Raw genomic sequence first — 16,505 nt, 5'->3', positions numbered from 1 at the left:
AAGGAGAGTGCATGGTGAATTTATAATTGCTTGTGTTTTGGCACAGTGACTAGAGAAGGACATGGAACTGGCTGGGTTATTGGAGGAGTGCATGGGTAGTGACAAGGAGATGGCTGGACTGCATCAGTAGTGCTCAGGGGATTGTAGCAGTGCATGTGTTAGTGCTGGGGTCATTGCATGAGTACATGGGTAGTGACGGGATGATTAGAGTACTGCAAGGAGAGTGCATGATGATTTTATAAGTGCTTGTGTTTTGGCGCAGTGATTAGTTAAGGACATGGAACTGGCTGCGTGATTGGAGCAGTGCATGGGTAGTGACAAGGAGATGGCTGGACTGCATCAGTAGTGCTCAGGGGATTGTAGCGGTGCATGTGTTAGTGCCTGGGCCATTGAGTAAGTACATCAGTAGTGAGTGGATGATTAGAGTACGGCAAGGAGAGTGCATGGTGAATTTATAAGTGTTTCTGTTTTTGTGCAGTGAGTAGATAAGAACATGGAACTGGCTGGGTTATTAGAGGAGTGCATTGGTAGTGACAAGGAGATGGCTGGACTGCATCAGTAGTACTCAAGGGATTGTAGCAGTGCATGTGTTAGTGTCAGGATCATTGCATGAGTACATGGGTATTGACTGGATGATTAGAGTACTGCAAGGAGTGTGCATGGTGAATTTATAGGTGCTTGGGTTTTGGTGGAGTGATTGGATAAGGACATGGTGCTGGCTGGGTGTTTGGAGGAGTGCATGTGTAGTGACAAGGAGATGGCTGGACTGCATCAGTAATGCTCAGGGGATAGTAGCAGTGCATGTGTTAGTGCCTGGGACATTGCATGAGTACATGGGTACTGACTGGATGATTAGAATACATGGCTAATTTATAAGTGCTTCAATTTTGACGGAGTGATTGGATAAGGACATGGAACTGGCTGGGTGATTGGAGGAGTGCATGGGTAGTGACAAGGAGTTGACTGGACTGCATCAGTAGTGTTCAGGGGATGGTAGCAGTGCATGTGTTAATGCCTGGGCCATTGCTTTAGTACATGGGTACTGACTGGATGATTAGAGTACCGCAAGGTGAGTGCATGGTGAATTTATAAGTGCTTCGGTTTTGGCGGACTGATTGGATAAGCACATGGCGCTGGCTGGGTGATTGGAGGAGTGCATGGGTAGTGACAAGGAGATGGCTGGACTGCATCAGTAATGCTCAGGGGATTGTAGCTGTTCATGTGTTAGTGCCTATGTCATTCCATAAGTACATGGGTAGTGACTGGATGATTAGAGTACTACAAGGAGAGTGCATGGTGAATTTATCAGTGCTCGTGTTTTGGCGCATTGATTAGATAAGGACATGGAGCTGGCTGGGTGATTGAGGAGTGCATGGGTAGTGACACGGAGATGGCTGGACTGCATCAGCAGTGCTCAGGGGATTATAGCAGTGCATGTGTTAGTGCATGGGCCATTGCATGAGTAGATGGGTAGTGACTGGATGATTAGAGTACTGCAAGGAGAGTGCATGTTGAATTTATCAGTGCTCGTGTTTTGGCGCTTTGATTAGATAAGGACATGGAGCTGGCTGGGTGATTGGTGGAGTGCATGGGTAGTGACTAGGAGATGGCTGGACTGCATCAGTAGTGCTCAGGGGATTGTAGCAGTGCATGTGTAAGTGCCGGGGACATTGCATTAGTACATGGGTAGTGACTGGATGATTAGAGTACTGTAAGGAGAGTGTATGGTGAATTTATAAGTGCTTGGGTTTAGGCAGAGTGATTGGATAAGAACAATGAACTTCCTGGGTGATTGGAGGAGTGCATGGGTATTGACAAGGAGATGGCTGGACTGCATCAGTAGTGTTCAGGGGATTGTAGCAGTGCATGTGTTAGTCCTTGGACCATTGCATAAGTACATGGGTAGTAACTGGATGATTAGAGTACTGCAAGGAGAGTGCATGGTGAATTTATAATTGCTTGTGTTTTGGCACAGTGACTAGAGAAGGACATGGAACTGGCTGGGTTATTGGAGGAGTGCATGGGTAGTGACAAGGAGATGGCTGGACTGCATCAGTTGTGCTCAGGGGATTGTAGCAGTGCATGTGTTAGTGCTGGGGTCATTGCATGAGTACATGGGTAGTGACGGGATGATTAGAGTACTGCAAGGAGAGTGCATGATGATTTTATAAGTGCTTGTGTTTTGGCGCAGTGATTAGTTAAGGACATGGAACTGGCTGCGTGATTGGAGCAGTGCATGGGTAGTGACAAGGAGATGGCTGGACTGCATCAGTAGTGCTCAGGGGATTGTAGCGGTGCATGTGTTAGTGCCTGGGCCATTGAGTAAGTACATCAGTAGTGAGTGGATGATTAGAGTACGGCAAGGAGAGTGCATGGTGAATTTATAAGTGTTTCTGTTTTTGTGCAGTGAGTAGATAAGAACATGGAACTGGCTGGGTTATTAGAAAGGAGTGCATTGGTAGTGACTAGGAGATGGCTGGACTGCATCAGTAGTACTCAAGGGATTGTAGCAGTGCATGTGTTAGTGTCAGGATCATTGCATGAGTACATGGGTACTGACTGGATGATTAGAATACATGGCTAATTTATAAGTGCTTCAATTTTGACGGAGTGATTGGATAAGGACATGGAACTGGCTGGGTGATTGGAGGAGTGCATGGGTAGTGACAAGGAGTTGACTGGACTGCATCAGTAGTGTTCAGGGGATGGTAGCAGTGCATGTGTTAATGCCTGGGCCATTGCATTAGTACATGGGTACTGACTGGATGATTAGAGTACCGCAAGGTGAGTGCATGGTGAATTTATAAGTGCTTCGGTTTTGGCGGACTGATTGGATAAGCACATGGCGCTGGCTGGGTGATTGGAGGAGTGCATGGGTAGTGACAAGGAGATGGCTGGACTGCATCAGTAATGCTCAGGGGATTGTAGCTGTTCATGTGTTAGTGCCTATGTCATTCCATAAGTACATGGGTAGTGACTGGATGATTAGAGTACTACAAGGAGAGTGCATGGTGAATTTATCAGTGCTCGTGTTTTGGCGCATTGATTAGATAAGGACATGGAGCTGGCTGGGTGATTGAGGAGTGCATGGGTAGTGACACGGAGATGGCTGGACTGCATCAGCAGTGCTCAGGGGATTATAGCAGTGCATGTGTTAGTGCATGGGCCATTGCATGAGTAGATGGGTAGTGACTGGATGATTAGAGTACTGCAAGGAGAGTGCATGTTGAATTTATCAGTGCTCGTGTTTTGGCGCTTTGATTAGATAAGGACATGGAGCTGGCTGGGTGATTGGTGGAGTGCATGGGTAGTGACTAGGAGATGGCTGGACTGCATCAGTAGTGCTCAGGGGATTGTAGCAGTGCATGTGTAAGTGCCGGGGACATTGCATTAGTACATGGGTAGTGACTGGATGATTAGAGTACTGTAAGGAGAGTGTATGGTGAATTTATAAGTGCTTGGGTTTAGGCAGAGTGATTGGATAAGAACAATGAACTTCCTGGGTGATTGGAGGAGTGCATGGGTATTGACAAGGAGATGGCTGGACTGCATCAGTAGTGTTCAGGGGATTGTAGCAGTGCATGTGTTAGTCCTTGGACCATTGCATAAGTACATGGGTAGTAACTGGATGATTAGAGTACTGCAAGGAGAGTGCATGGTGAATTTATAATTGCTTGTGTTTTGGCACAGTGACTAGAGAAGGACATGGAACTGGCTGGGTTATTGGAGGAGTGCATGGGTAGTGACAAGGAGATGGCTGGACTGCATCAGTTGTGCTCAGGGGATTGTAGCAGTGCATGTGTTAGTGCTGGGGTCATTGCATGAGTACATGGGTAGTGACGGGATGATTAGAGTACTGCAAGGAGAGTGCATGATGATTTTATAAGTGCTTGTGTTTTGGCGCAGTGATTAGTTAAGGACATGGAACTGGCTGCGTGATTGGAGCAGTGCATGGGTAGTGACAAGGAGATGGCTGGACTGCATCAGTAGTGCTCAGGGGATTGTAGCGGTGCATGTGTTAGTGCCTGGGCCATTGAGTAAGTACATCAGTAGTGAGTGGATGATTAGAGTACGGCAAGGAGAGTGCATGGTGAATTTATAAGTGTTTCTGTTTTTGTGCAGTGAGTAGATAAGAACATGGAACTGGCTGGGTTATTAGAAAGGAATGCATTGGTAGTGACTAGGAGATGGCTGGACTGCATCAGTAGTACTCAAGGGATTGTAGCAGTGCATGTGTTAGTGTCAGGATCATTGCATGAGTACATGGGTATTGACTGGATGATTAGAGTACTGCAAGGAGTGTGCATGGTGAATTTATAAGTGCTTGGGTTTTGGTGGAGTGATTGGATAAGGACATGGTGCTGGCTGGGTGATTGGAGGAGTGCATGGGTAGTGACAAGGAGATGGCTGGACTGCATTAGTAGAGCTCCGGGCATTGTAGCAGTCCAAGTGTTAGTGCTTGGTTCATTGCATAAGTACATGGGTAGTGACTGGATGATTAGAGTACTGCAAGGAGAGTGCATGGTGAATTTATAAGTGCTTGGGTTTTGGCGGAGAGATTGGATAAGTACATGAAACTGGCTGGGTGATTGGAGGAGCACATGGGTAGTGACAAGGAGATGGCTGGACTGCATTAGTAGTGCTCAGGGGATTGTAGTAGAGCATGTGTTAGTGCCTGGGTCATGCCATGAGTACATGGGTAGTGACTGGATGATTAGAGTACTGCAAGGAGAGTGCATCTTGAATTTGTAAGTGCTTGTGTTTTGCCGCAGTGATTAGATAAGGACGTGGAACTGGCTGGGTGATTGGAGGAGTGCATGAGGTTTGACAAGGAGATGGCTGTACTGCATCAGTAGTGCTCAGGGGATTGTAGCAGTGCATGTGTTAGTATGGGGGTCATTGCATGAGTACATGGGTACTGACTGGATGATTAGAGTACTGCAAGGAGTGGGCATGGTGAATTTATAAATGCTTGTGTTTTGGCGCAGTGATTAAATAAGGACATGGAACTGGCTGGGTGATTGGAGGAGTGCATGGATAGTGACAAGGAGATGGCTGGACTGCATCAGTAGTGCTCAGGGGACTGTAGCAGTGCATGTGTTAGTACGTGGGTCATTTCATGAGTACATGGGTAGTGACTGGATGATTAGAGTACTGCAAGGAAAATGCATGGTGAATATATAAGTGCTTGTGTTTTGGCGTAGTGATTAGATAAGGACATGAAACTGGCTGGGTGATTGGAGGAGTGCATGGATAGTGACAAGGAGATGTCTGGACTGCATAAGCAGTGCTCAGGGGATTGTAGCAGTGCATGTGTTAGTGCATGAGTCATTGCATGAGTACATGGGTAGTGAATGGATGATTAGAGTACTGCAAGCAGAGTGCATCGTGAATTTATAAGTGCTTCTGTTTTGGTGCAGTGATTGGATAAGTACATGGTGCTTGCTTGATGATTGGAGGAGCGCATGGGTAGTGACAAGGAGATGGCTGGACTGCATCAGTAGTGCTCAGAGGATTGTAGCAATCAATCAATCAATCAATACATTTATAATGCGCACTACTCATCCGCAAGGGTCTCAAGGTGCTGAAGTGAGGGGGGGCCGCTACTGCTCGAACAGCCAGGTCTTGAGGTGTTTCCTGAAGGTGAGATGGTCCTGGGTCAGTCGTAGAAGTGCGGGGAGGGAGTACCATGTCTTGGAGGCCAGGTAGGCGAATGATCTTTCTCCCGTGGTGGTTCTGCGAATCCGTGGGACGGTGGCGAGGGCGAGGCTGGCGGAGCGGAGCTGGCGGGTAGGAGTGTAGAGCGAGAGGCGGTTGTTGAGGTATTCGGGGTCCATGTCGTGGAGTGCTTTGTGTACGTGGGTGAGGAGCCTGAACGTGATCCTCTTGCTGATGGGGAGCCAGTGCAGGTCTCTCAGGTGGGCAAATATGTGGCTGTGGCGAGGGATGTCGAGGATGAGTCGTGCGGAGGCGTTCTGCATACGCTGAAGACGTTTCTGAAGTTTGGTTGTGGTTCCTGCTTAAAGGGCGTTCCCATAGTCCAGTCTCGGCTGTTGACGAGGGCCTGGGTGACCGTCTTTCTGGTTTCGGTGGGGATCCACCGGAAGATCTTTCGGAGCAGGCGCAGGGTGTTGAAGCATGAGGATGAGATGGCATTGACTTGTTTGGTCATCATGAGGGAGGAGTCCAGGATGAATCCCAGGTTGAGTGCGTGGTCCGTGGGTGTCGGTGCGGTGCCTAGCGCTGTGGGCCACCAGGAGTCGTCCCAGGCAGATGGGGTTTCTCCGAGGATGAGGACCTCCGTCTTGTCTGAGTTCAGTTTCAGCCGACTGAGCTTCATCCATTCTGCGACGTCTTTCATTCCTTCCTGGAGGTTGGTTTTGGCGGTGGCTGGGTCTTTGGTGAGGGAGAGTATCAGCTGGGTGTCATCGGCGTAGGAGATGATGTTGAGGTTGTGTTTGCGTGCGATGGTGGCGAGGGGGCTCATGTAGATATTGAAGAGGGTTAGGCTGAGCGAGGAGCCTTGGGGTACGCCACAGATGATCTTGGTGGCCGCGGAGCGGAACGGCGGGAGGCGGACTCTCTGGGTTCTGTTGGAGAGGAACAAGGTGATCCAGTCCAGGGCTTTTCCTTGGATCCCAGTGTTGTAGAGGCGGGTTATTAGGGTGCGGTGGCAGACGGTATCAAAGGCGGCTGAGAGGTCTAGGAGGATGAGGGCGGTTGTCTCCCCGTTGTTCATCAGGGTCCTGATGTCATTGGTGGCTGCGATGAGGGCGGTCTCCGTGCTGTGGTTGGCTCGAAATCCAGACTGGGATGGGTCAAGCGAGTTGTTTGCCTCGAGGAATGCAGTCAGCTGTTTATTGACGGTCTTCTCAATGACTTTTGCCGGGAAGGGAAGAAGAGAGGTGGGGCGGAAGTTCTTGAGGTCTTTAGGGTCTGCTGTGGGTTTTTTCAGAAGGGCGTTGATCTCTGCGTGCTTCCAGCTCTCTGGGAAGGTGGCTGATGTGAAGGAGTTGTTTATGACGTTCCAGAGGTGGGGTGCGATGATGGTGTGGGCTTTGTTGTAGATGTGATGGGGGCATGGGTCAGAGGGAGAGCCAGAGTGGATGGTGTTCATGACGTGGGTGGTGTCTTCTGTGCTGATGGGGGTCCAGGCGCTGAGGGTGGTGGTGGGGGTCATTGGGTTGGTGACTGGAGGCGGAGTCTGGGTGTCAAAGCTGTCGTGTATATCTGCGAACTTGCGGTAGAAGAACTTGGCGAGGGAGTTGCAGAGGTCTTGTGACGGTGTGATGTCGTTGTTGCTGGCGCTGGGGTTGGAGAGCTCTTTTACGATGTTGATGAGTTCCTTGCTGTTGTGGGTGTTGTTGTCCAGCCGCTCTTTGAACGATGTCCTTTTGGTGGTGCGGATCAGCTGGTGGTGTTCGCGAGTGGCGTTCTTGAGGGCTGTCATGTTTTCTGTCTTTCGTTCGTGGAGCCAGGTTTTTTCGAGAGTACGGCAGGATTTCTTTGAGTCTTTGAGGGCGTCGGTGAACCATGTGGTTTTCCTGTTGCTGGTCTTGCCTGGGGTGTTCTTCAGTGGAGCAAGGTTGTCGGCGCAGTTGGTGATCCACTGTGCGAGATTGTGGGCTGCGTCGTTGGTGTCAGAGGTGTCGGCTGGTGGGTTCTGGCTCAGTGATGCGGTTAGCTGGTCTGTGGTCACTTTGCTCCAGCATCTGTGGGGGATCTGTGGCGTGCGGTGGTGGGATGTAGTCTTCGTGAAGGTGAAGTGGATGCAGCTGTGGTCGGTCCAGTGTAGTCCTGTGGAGTGGCTGAAGGAGACGTGGTTGCTAGCGGAGAAGATGGGGTCCAGCGTGTGGCCGGGGTAGTGGGTGGGGGTGTTCACCAGTTGCTTGAGTCCGAGTTTGGCGAGGTTGTCGAGCAGGGTGGTGGTGTTGTTGTTGTTGTTCTCTAGGTGGAAGTTCAGGTCCCCTAGAAGGATGTATTCTGGTGAGGTTAGTGCGTGAGGGCTGACGAAGTCGGTTGTGGTTTCGCTGAATTGTGTGCGCGGGCCCGGGGGTCTGTAGATGAGGGTTCCTCTGAGTGTGGTTTTGGGGTCGGTGTGGATCTGGAAGTGCATGTGTTAGTGCCTGGGCCATTGCATGAGTACATGGGCAGTGACTGGATGACTAGAGTACTGCAAGGAGACTGCATGGTGAATTTATAAGTGCTTGTGTTTTGGCGCAGTGATTAGATAAGGACATGGAATCGGGCTGGGTGATTGGAGGAGTGCATGGGCAGTGACAAGGAGATGGATGGACTGCATTAGTAGGGCTCAGGGGATTGTAGCAGTGCATGTGTTAGTGCCTGGGTCATTGCATAAGTACATGGGTAGTGACTGGATGATTAGAGTACTGCAAGGAGAGTGTATGGTGAATTTATAAGTTCTTGTGTTTTGGCACAGTGATTAGATAATGACATGGAACTGGCTGGGTGATTTGAGGGGTGCATGGGTAGTGACAAGGAGATGGCTGGACTGTATCAGTAGTGCTCAGGTGATTGTAGCAGTGCATGTGTTAGTGCCTATGTCGTTGCATGAGTACATGGGTAGTGACTGGATGATTAAAGTACTGCAAGGAGAGTGCATGGTGAATTTATAAGTGCATGGGTTTTGGCGGAGTGATTGGATATGGACATGGTGCTGGCTGGGTGATTGGAGGAGTGCATGGGTAGTGACAAGGAAATGGCTGGACTGCACCAGAAGTGCTCAGGGGAGTGTAGCAGTGCATTTGTTAGTGCCTGGGTCATTTCATTAGTATATGGGTACTGACTGGATGATTAGAGTACTGCAAGGAGAGTGCATGGTGAATTTATAAGTGCATGCATTTTGGCGTAGTGATTAGATAAGGACATGGAACTGGCTGAGTGATTGGAGGAGTGCATGGATAGTGACAAGTAGATGGCTGGACTGCATCAGTTGTGCTCAGGGGATTGTAGCAGTGCATGTGTTAGTGCCTGGGTCATTGCATGAGTACATGAGTAGTGCCTGGATGATTAGAGTACTGCAAGGAGAGTGCATGGTGAATTTATAAGTGCTTAGGTTTAGGCGGAGTGATTGGAAAAGAAAATGGAACTGGCTGGGTGATTGGAAGAGTGCATGGGTAGTGACAAGGAGATGACTGGACTGCATCAGTAGTGTTCAGGGGATTGTAGCAGTGCATGTGTTAGTGCCTGGGCCATTGCATTAGTACATGGGTACTGACTGGATGATTAGAGTACTGGAAGGAGAGTGCATGGTGAATTTATAAGTGCTTGGGTTTTGGCGGACTGATTGGATAAGGACATAGAACTGGTTGGGTGATTGGAAGAGTGCATGGGTAGTGACAATGAGATGGCTGGACTGCATTAGTAGTGCTCAGGGGATTGTAGCAGTGCATGTGTTAGTGCCTGGGTAATTGCATGAGTACATGAGTAGTGACCGGATGATTAGAGTACTGCAAGGAGAGTACATGGTGAATTTATAAGTGCTTGGGTTTAGGGGGAGTGATTGGATAAGAACACGGAACTTCCTGGGTGATTGGAGGAGTGCATGGGTATTGACAAGGAGATGGCTGGACTCCATCAGTAGTGCTCAGGGGATTGTAGCAGTGCATGTGTTAGTGCCTGGGCCATTGCATTAGTACATGGGTACTGACTGGATGATTAGAGTACTGCAAGGAGAGTGCATGTTGAATTTGTAAGTGCTTGTGTTTTGGCACAGTGATTAGAGAAGGACATGGAACTGGCTGGGTTATTGGAGGAGTGCATGGGTAGTGACAAGGAGATGGCTGGACTGCATCAGTAGTGCTCAGGGGATTGTAGCAGTGCATGTGTTAGTGCCGGGGTCATTGCATGAGTACATGGGTAGTGACTGGATGATTAGAGTACTGCAAGGGGAGGGCATGATGATTTTATAAGTGCTTGTGTTTTGGCACGGTGATTGGATAAGGACATGGAACTGGCTGGGTGATTGGAGGAGTGCATGGGTAGTGACAAGGAGATGGCTGGACTGCATCAGTAGTGCTCAGGGGATTGTAGCAGTGCATGTGTTAGGGCGCGGGTCATTGTATAAGTACATAGGTAGCGACTGGATGATTAGAGAACTGCAAGGAGAGTGTATGGTGAATTTATAAGAGCTTATGTTTTGGGGCAGTGATCAGATAAGAACATGGAACTGGCTGGGTGATTGGAGGAGTGCATGGGTAGTGACAAGGAGTTGGCTGGCCTGCATCAGTAGTGCTCAGGGGATTGTAGCAGTGCATGTGTTAGGGCGTGGGTCATTGTATAAGTACATGGGTAGTGACTGGATGATTAGAGTACTGCAAGGAAAGTGCATGGTGAATTTATAAGTGCTTGTGTTTTGGCGCATTGATTAGATAAGGACATGGAACTGACTGGGTGATTGGAGGAGTGCATGGGTAGTGACAAGGAGATGTCTGGACTGCATAAGCAGTGCTCAGGAGGATTGTAGCAGTGCATGTGTTAGTGCCTGGGCCATTGCATTAGTACATGGGTACTGACTGGATGATTAGAGTACTGGAAGGAGAGTGCATGGTGAATTTATAAGTGCTTGGGTTTTGGCGGACTGATTGGATAAGGATATAGAACTGGTTGGGTGATTGGAAGAGTGCATGGGTAGTGACAATGAGATGGCTGGACTGCATTAGTAGTGCTCAGGGGATTGTAGCAGTGCATGTGTTAGTGCCTGGGTAATTGCATGAGTACATGAGTAGTGACTGGATGATTAGAGTACTGCAAGGAGAGTGCATGGTGAATTTATAAGTGCTTGGGTTTAGGCGGAGTGATTGGATAAGAACACGGAACTTCCTGGGTGATTGGAGGAGTGCATGGGTATTGACAAGGAGATGGCTGGACTCCATCAGTAGTGCTCAGGGGATTGTAGCAGTGCATGTATTAGTGCCTGGGTCATTGCATGAGTACATGAGTAGTGACTGGATGATTAGAGTACTGCAAGGAGAGTGCATGATGATTTTATAAGTGCTTGTGTTTTGGCGCAGTGATTAGTTAAGGACATGGAACTGGCTGCGTGATTGGAGCAGTGCATGGGTAGTGACAAGGAGATGGCTGGACTGCATCAGTAGTGCTCAGGGGATTGTAGCGGTGCATGTGTTAGTGCCTGGGCCATTGAGTAAGTACATCAGTAGTGAGTGGATGATTAGAGTACGGCAAGGAGAGTGCATGGTGAATTTATAAGTGTTTCTGTTTTTGTGCAGTGAGTAGATAAGAACATGGAACTGGCTGGGTTATTAGAAAGGAGTGCATTGGTAGTGACTAGGAGATGGCTGGACTGCATCAGTAGTACTCAAGGGATTGTAGCAGTGCATGTGTTAGTGTCAGGATCATTGCATGAGTACATGGGTACTGACTGGATGATTAGAATACATGGCTAATTTATAAGTGCTTCAATTTTGACGGAGTGATTGGATAAGGACATGGAACTGGCTTGGTGATTGGAGGAGTGCATGGGTAGTGACAAGGAGTTGACTGGACTGCATCAGTAGTGTTCAGGGGATGGTAGCAGTGCATGTGTTAATGCCTGGGCCATTGCATTAGTACATGGGTACTGACTGGATGATTAGAGTACCGCAAGGTGAGTGCATGGTGAATTTATAAGTGCTTCGGTTTTGGCGGACTGATTGGATAAGCACATGGCGCTGGCTGGGTGATTGGAGGAGTGCATGGGTAGTGACAAGGAGATGGCTGGACTGCATCAGTAATGCTCAGGGGATTGTAGCTGTTCATGTGTTAGTGCCTATGTCATTCCATAAGTACATGGGTAGTGACTGGATGATTAGAGTACTACAAGGAGAGTGCATGGTGAATTTATCAGTGCTCGTGTTTTGGCGCATTGATTAGATAAGGACATGGAGCTGGCTGGGTGATTGAGGAGTGCATGGGTAGTGACACGGAGATGGCTGGACTGCATCAGCAGTGCTCAGGGGATTATAGCAGTGCATGTGTTAGTGCATGGGCCATTGCATGAGTAGATGGGTAGTGACTGGATGATTAGAGTACTGCAAGGAGAGTGCATGTTGAATTTATCAGTGCTCGTGTTTTGGCGCTTTGATTAGATAAGGACATGGAGCTGGCTGGGTGATTGGTGGAGTGCATGGGTAGTGACTAGGAGATGGCTGGACTGCATCAGTAGTGCTCAGGGGATTGTAGCAGTGCATGTGTAAGTGCCGGGGACATTGCATTAGTACATGGGTAGTGACTGGATGATTAGAGTACTGTAAGGAGAGTGTATGGTGAATTTATAAGTGCTTGGGTTTAGGCAGAGTGATTGGATAAGAACAATGAACTTCCTGGGTGATTGGAGGAGTGCATGGGTATTGACAAGGAGATGGCTGGACTGCATCAGTAGTGTTCAGGGGATTGTAGCAGTGCATGTGTTAGTCCTTGGACCATTGCATAAGTACATGGGTAGTAACTGGATGATTAGAGTACTGCAAGGAGAGTGCATGGTGAATTTATAATTGCTTGTGTTTTGGCACAGTGACTAGAGAAGGACATGGAACTGGCTGGGTTATTGGAGGAGTGCATGGGTAGTGACAAGGAGATGGCTGGACTGCATCAGTTGTGCTCAGGGGATTGTAGCAGTGCATGTGTTAGTGCTGGGGTCATTGCATGAGTACATGGGTAGTGACGGGATGATTAGAGTACTGCAAGGAGAGTGCATGATGATTTTATAAGTGCTTGTGTTTTGGCGCAGTGATTAGTTAAGGACATGGAACTGGCTGCGTGATTGGAGCAGTGCATGGGTAGTGACAAGGAGATGGCTGGACTGCATCAGTAGTGCTCAGGGGATTGTAGCGGTGCATGTGTTAGTGCCTGGGCCATTGAGTAAGTACATCAGTAGTGAGTGGATGATTAGAGTACGGCAAGGAGAGTGCATGGTGAATTTATAAGTGTTTCTGTTTTTGTGCAGTGAGTAGATAAGAACATGGAACTGGCTGGGTTATTAGAAAGGAGTGCATTGGTAGTGACTAGGAGATGGCTGGACTGCATCAGTAGTACTCAAGGGATTGTAGCAGTGCATGTGTTAGTGTCAGGATCATTGCATGAGTACATGGGTATTGACTGGATGATTAGAGTACTGCAAGGAGTGTGCATGGTGAATTTATAAGTGCTTGGGTTTTGGTGGAGTGATTGGATAAGGACATGGTGCTGGCTGGGTGATTGGAGGAGTGCATGGGTAGTGACAAGGAGATGGCTGGACTGCATTAGTAGAGCTCAGGGCATTGTAGCAGTCCAAGTGTTAGTGCTTGGTTCATTGCATAAGTACATGGGTAGTGACTGGATGATTAGAGTACTGCAAGGAGAGTGCATGGTGAATTTATAAGTGCTTGGGTTTTGGCGGAGAGATTGGATAAGTACATGAAACTGGCTGGGTGATTGGAGGAGCACATGGGTAGTGACAAGGAGATGGCTGGACTGTATTAGTAGTGCTCAGGGGATTGTAGTAGAGCATGTGTTAGTGCCTGGGTCATGCCATGAGTACATGGGTAGTGACTGGATGATTAGAGTACTGCAAGGAGAGTGCATCTTGAATTTGTAAGTGCTTGTGTTTTGCCGCAGTGATTAGATAAGGACATGGAACTGGCTGGGTGATTGGAGGAGTGCATGAGGTTTGACAAGGAGATGGCTGTACTGCATCAGTAGTGCTCAGGGGATTGTAGCAGTGCATGTGTTAGTATGGGGGTCATTGCATGAGTACATGGGTACTGACTGGATGATTAGAGTACTGCAAGGAGTGGGCATGGTGAATTTATAAATGCTTGTGTTTTGGCGCAGTGATTAAATAAGGACATGGAACTGGCTGGGTGATTGGAGGAGTGCATGGATAGTGACAAGGAGATGGCTGGACTGCATCAGTAGTGCTCAGGGGACTGTAGCAGTGCATGTGTTAGTACGTGGGTCATTTCATGAGTACATGGGTAGTGACTGGATGATTAGAGTACTGCAAGGAAAATGCATGGTGAATATATAAGTGCTTGTGTTTTGGCGTAGTGATTAGATAAGGACATGAAACTGGCTGGGTGATTGGAGGAGTGCATGGATAGTGACAAGGAGATGTCTGGACTGCATAAGCAGTGCTCAGGGGATTGTAGCAGTGCATGTGTTAGTGCATGAGTCATTGCATGAGTACATGGGTAGTGAATGGATGATTAGAGTACTGCAAGCAGAGTGCATCGTGAATTTATAAGTGCTTCTGTTTTGGTGCAGTGATTGGATAAGTACATGGTGCTTGCTTGATGATTGGAGGAGCGCATGGGTAGTGACAAGGAGATGGCTGGACTGCATCAGTAGTGCTCAGAGGATTGTAGCAATCAATCAATCAATCAATACATTTATAATGCGCACTACTCATCCGCAAGGGTCTCAAGGTGCTGAAGTGAGGGGGGGCCGCTACTGCTCGAACAGCCAGGTCTTGAGGTGTTTCCTGAAGGTGAGATGGTCCTGGGTCAGTCGTAGAAGTGCGGGGAGGGAGTACCATGTCTTGGAGGCCAGGTAGGCGAATGAGCTTTCTCCCGTGGTGGTTCTGCGAATCCGTGGGACGGTGGCGAGGGCGAGGCTGGCGGAGCGGAGCTGGCGGGTAGGAGTGTAGAACGAGAGGCGGTTGTTGAGGTATTCGGGGTCCATGTCGTGGAGTGCTTTGTGTACGTGGGTGAGGAGCCTGAACGTGATCCTCTTGCTGATGGGGAGCCAGTGCAGGTCTCTCAGGTGGGCAAATATGTGGCTGTGGCGAGGGATGTCGAGGATGAGTCGTGCGGAGGCGTTCTGCATACGCTGAAGACGTTTCTGAAGTTTGGTTGTGGTTCCTGCTTAAAGGGCGTTCCCATAGTCCAGTCTCGGCTGTTGACGAGGGCCTGGGTGACCGTCTTTCTGGTTTCGGTGGGGATCCACCGGAAGATCTTTCGGAGCAGGCGCAGGGTGTTGAAGCATGAGGATGAGATGGCATTGACTTGTTTGGTCATCATGAGGGAGGAGTCCAGGATGAATCCCAGGTTGAGTGCGTGGTCCGTGGGTGTCGGTGCGGTGCCTAGCGCTGTGGGCCACCAGGAGTCGTCCCAGGCAGATGGGGTTTCTCCGAGGATGAGGACCTCCGTCTTGTCTGAGTTCAGTTTCAGCCGACTGAGCTTCATCCATTCTGCGACGTCTTTCATTCCTTCCTGGAGGTTGGTTTTGGCGGTGGCTGGGTCTTTGGTGAGGGAGAGTATCAGCTGGGTGTCATCGGCGTAGGAGATGATGTTGAGGTTGTGTTTGCGTGCGATGGTGGCGAGGGGGCTCATGTAGATATTGAAGAGGGTTAGGCTGAGCGAGGAGCCTTGGGGTACGCCGCAGATGATCTTGGTGGCCGCGGAGCGGAACGGCGGGAGGCGGACTCTCTGGGTTCTGTTGGAGAGGAACAAGGTGATCCAGTCCAGGGCTTTTCCTTGGATCCCAGTGTTGTAGAGGCGGGTTATTAGGGTGCGGTGGCAGACGGTATCAAAGGCGGCTGAGAGGTCTAGGAGGATGAGGGCGGTTGTCTCCCCGTTGTTCATCAGGGTCCTGATGTCATTGGTGGCTGCGATGAGGGCGGTCTCCGTGCTGTGGTTGGCTCGAAATCCATACTGGGATGGGTCAAGCGAGTTGTTTGCCTCGAGGAATGCAGTCAGCTGTTTATTGACGGTCTTCTCAATGACTTTTGCCGGGAAGGGAAGAAGAGAGGTGGGGCGGAAGTTCTTGAGGTCTTTAGGGTCTGCTGTGGGTTTTTTCAGAAGGGCGTTGATCTCTGCGTGCTTCCAGCTCTCTGGGAAGGTGGCTGATGTGAAGGAGTTGTTTATGACGTTCCAGAGGTGGGGTGCGATGATGGTGTGGGCTTTGTTGTAGATGTGATGGGGGCATGGGTCAGAGGGAGAGCCAGAGTGGATGGTGTTCATGACGTGGGTGGTGTCTTCTGTGCTGATGGGGGTCCAGGCGCTGAGGGTGGTGGTGGGGGTCATTGGGTTGGTGACTGGAGGCGGAGTCTGGGTGTCAAAGCTGTCGTGTATATCTGCGAACTTGCGGTAGAAGAACTTGGCGAGGGAGTTGCAGAGGTCTTGTGACGGTGTGATGTCGTTGTTGCTGGCGCTGGGGTTGGAGAGCTCTTTTACGATGTTGATGAGTTCCTTGCTGTTGTGGGTGTTGTTGTCCAGCCGCTCTTTGAACGATGTCCTTTTGGTGGTGCGGATCAGCTGGTGGTGTTCGCGAGAGGCGTTCTTGAGGGCTGTCATGTTTTCTGTCTTTCGTTCGTGGAGCCAGGTTTTTTCGAGAGTACGGCAGGATTTCTTTGAGTCTTTGAGGGCGTCGGTGAACCATGTGGTTTTCCTGTTGCTGGTCTTGCCTGGGGTGTTCTTCAGTGGAGCAAGGTTGTCGGCGCAGTTGGTGATCCACTGTGCGAGATTGTGGGCTGCGTCGTTGGTGTCAGAGGTGTCGGCTGGTGGGTT

The sequence above is a fragment of the Triturus cristatus genome, chromosome 1_1 (assembly GCF_964204655.1).
Source record: "Triturus cristatus chromosome 1_1, aTriCri1.1, whole genome shotgun sequence".
Lineage (NCBI taxonomy): Eukaryota > Metazoa > Chordata > Amphibia > Caudata > Salamandridae > Triturus > Triturus cristatus.
Note: the sequence above shows the minus strand (reverse complement) of the source record.